This window comes from Triticum dicoccoides, chromosome 6A (genome assembly GCF_002162155.2).
Source record: "Triticum dicoccoides isolate Atlit2015 ecotype Zavitan chromosome 6A, WEW_v2.0, whole genome shotgun sequence".
Classification (NCBI taxonomy): Eukaryota; Viridiplantae; Streptophyta; class Magnoliopsida; order Poales; family Poaceae; genus Triticum; species Triticum dicoccoides.
The window spans coordinates 62899326-62903228 of NC_041390.1; positions in this window are offsets into that span (position 1 = coordinate 62899326).

Here is a 3903-nt window from a genome sequence, read left to right on the forward strand (position 1 = left end):
TTGTAGGGATATGTATATGCAGTAACCTAAATGTTGTTCGGAGTCCCGGATGAGATCCCGGACGTCACGAGGAGTTCCGGAATAGTCCGGAGGTAAAGATTTATATATGGGAAGTCCTGTTTCGGGCATCGGGACAAGTTTCGGGGTTATCGGTATTGTACCGGGACCACCGGAAGGGTCCCGGGGGTCCACCGGGTGGGTCCACCTGTCCCGGGGGGCCACATGGGCTGTAGGGGGTGCACCTTGGCCTAATGGGCCAAGGGCACCAGCCCCACATAGGCCCATGCGCCTAGGGTTTGAGGGGGAAAGAGTCCTAGGAGGGGAAGGCACCTCCTAGGTGCCTTGGGGGGGAGGGAAACCCCCCTTGGCCGCCGCACCCCCTAGGAGATTGGATCTCCTAGGGCCGGCCACCCCCCTTGGCCCTCCTATATATAGTGGGGGAGAGGAGGGACTTCATACCTGAACGCCTTGGCCTTTGGTTGCCTCCTTCTCCCTCCCCAACACCTCCTCCACCTCCATAGTGCTTAGCGAAGCTCTGCCGGAGTACTGCAGCTCCATCAACACCACGCCGTCGTGCTGCTGCTGGTGCCATCTCCCTCAACCTCTCCTCCCTCCCTTGCTGGATCAAGAAGGAGGAGACGTGGCTGTTCCGTACATGTGTTGAACGCGGAGGTGCCGTCCGTTCGGCGCTGGTCATCGGTGATTTGGATCACGTCGAGTACGACTACATCATCACCGTTCTTTTGAATGCTTCCGCTCGCGATCTACAAAGGTATGTAGATGCATCTAATCACTCGTTGCTAGATGAACTCCTAGATGATCTTGGTGAAACGAGTAGGAAAATTTTTGTTTTCTGCAACGTTCCCCAACATAGTATAGGATGCTAGTTTATCATCAGTGGCCCTACATTCTTGTTCGTCTGCCATGCTATACTATCGGGCCGTGATCACTCGGGAGGTGATCACGGGTATATACTTATACATATATACATACTATACAGATGGTGACTAAAGTCAGGTCGGCTCATTGAGTACCCGCGAGTGATTCCGATGTTGGGGGGCTGAAGGGGCAGGTGGCTCCATCCCGGTAGAGGTGGGCCTGAGTTCCCGAAGGCCCCCGACTGTTACACTGTGGCAGAGCGACAGGACAGGTTGAGACCACCTAGGAGAGAGGTGGGCCTGGCCCTGGTCGGCGTTCGTGGTTATTTCAAAATAACACGCTTAACGAGATCTTGGTATTTGATCTGAGTCTGGCTACTGGCCTATACGCACTAACCAACTACGCGGGAACAGTTATGGGCACTCGACGTCGTGGTATCTGCCGAAGCCTTCGTGACGTCAGTGACTGAGCGGCGCGCGTCGGGTTGGACTGCGTAACGCAACTTCCTTTGTAATGGAGGTTGCTAGGTCTGCTCTCTAGCCGCGTTCGCAACGTGCAGGTGTGCAAAGGGCGATGGGCCCAGACCCCTATGCCATAGGATTTAGACCGGTGTGCTGACCTCTCTGTTGAGCCTAGGTAGGGCTGCGACGTGTTGATCTTCCGAGGCCGGGCATGACCCAGGAAAGTGTGTCCGGACAAAGGGGATCGAGCGTGTTGGGAAATGTGGTGCACCCCTGCAGGGAAGTTAATCTATTCGAATAGCCGTGATCTTCGGTAACAGGACGACTTGGAGTTGTACCTTGACCTTATGACAACTAGAACTGGATACTTAATAAAACACACCTTTTCAAGTGCCAAATACAAACTCGGTGATCGCTCTCTAACAGGGCGATGAGGAGAGGATCGCCGGGTAGGATTATGCTACACGATGCTACTTGGTGAACTTACCTTCTGCTCTCTCCTACATGCTGCAAGATGGAGGTGGCCAGAAGCGTAGTCTTCGACAGTACTAGCTATCCCCCTCTTATTCCGGTATTCTGCAGTTCAGCCCACATATGATACCCGTTTTCCATTTGATACCAATGCATACATATGTAGTGTAGCTCCTTGCTTGCGAGTATTTTGGATGAGTACTCACGGTTGCTTTGTTCCCCCTTTTCCCCCTTTCTATACCCGATTGCTGCGACCAGACGATGGAGTCCAGGAGCCAGACGCCACCGTTGACGACTCCTACTACTCTGGAGGTGCCTACCTCTACGTGCAGCCCGCTGATGACGACCAGGAGTAGTTTAGGAGGATCCCAGGCAGGAGGCCTGCGCCTCTTTCGATATGTATCCCAGTTTGTGCTAGCCTTCTTAAGGCAAACTTGTATCCTCGAGTCTTCTCTTCGTTTGCTACTTTTGCAAGAGGCTCATGGAGGTGGACTAATGGGACACTTTGGACGTGACAAGACATTCTCCACGCTCTACAAGAACTATTTTTGGCCAACCGCAACGTCTCATGCTTCACCAACCGATGCTCGACATGACGCAAAGCTAAGTCAAAAGCTTAATCCCGTGGTCTCTATATGCCACTTTCTATTCCATATCACCCATGAAAAGATATTAGCATGGGCTTTGTGCTTGGTTTGCCTCGAACTCAAAACGGCAAAGATTTCGTGTTTGTTGTTGTGGACCGATTCTCCAAAATGGTTCATTTCATCCCATGCAACAAGATAGACAATGCTTCACATGTTGCGAATCTTTTTTGTAGGGAAATCTTGCGACTCCATGGAGTGCCCAAGACTATTGTCTCAGACCTGACGTCAAGTTCTTGAGCTACTTTTGGAAGACCTTATGCGCCAAGCTCGGAATCAACCTTTTGTTCTCTTCGGCATACCATCCTCAAACCGACGGCCAAACGAAGGTCACGAACCGGACACTCTCCACTCTACTATGCGTGTTGATCAAGAAGAACATCAAGGAGCGTGGGAGGAGTGCTTACCCATCGCCGAGTACGCCTACAACCGTGCAAGACATTCGACTACCGGCAAGTCCCCATTCGAGGTCGTCTATGGTTTCAACCCGTTGTCCCCATTGGACATTCTTCCTCTACCACTACAAGAGCGCATCAACATGGACGCGAGTGCCCGAGTGAACTACCTCAAGAAGATGCATGAAGATACAAGGCACACTATTGTAACGTCCGGATAATTAAGCTACAGTAATTCCCTCCTAATGGTGCCATGTCATCGCATTTAATTTTCTAAACCTCACTTTGATCCAAACCCAATTCAAATTTAAATTTAAAATGAAGTCAAATTATTATTTCTTCAAATGGTAAAACAAAAATGTTCGATGAGTTACAAAAATTCACTATGTATTTAGATTTTAGAAGCCAACATCATTTGACAGGATTAAATGCTCCTAATCTGTTCAAAATGGTGCCAATAACAATTTAGTTGACCTTTTCAATTTCAAAAACATATATTTAAACTTTACAAAAGCTCTGAAACTTTGTTTGTGCGTCACCACTCCATTGTGCATAATTTGTGTGCCAATTTTAGTATTGAACAAAATTCACACTAGCTAAGAAAAATACAAAACAGAATAGAAAATGCAAACAGTAAAAAAAGAACCAAGTCCTACTGTGGTAGTGGGCTCTAGTTCAATAGTGCCCGGTCCAGCCCATCAAGAGACCTCCTTCTTCCTCCTGTTCACCCCTCGCACCATGGGCGCAGGGAGCCCGTCCGTGGCGAGATCGCCACGTGCCGACGACCTATAAAGCCTCCGTCGTTATGGACAAACCCTAGCGCCTCAGTTTTTTTCCTTTCCCTTATCGTTTTCCTCTTCCACGAGCAAGGCCGAACCATCGCCGCCAGTGTCGAGCACGCCCACGCGGCCACCGAACCCCCTTCGCCTCGCCGACGTGTTCACGAGCTCCGCCATCGTCCTCCTCGTCTTCTGGTGCCACCTGTTGGAGTTGGGAGCCTCTGCATCGACCCCTTCTTCTACCTTCGGCCGCCTCGATCACCGTCGTCGTTAC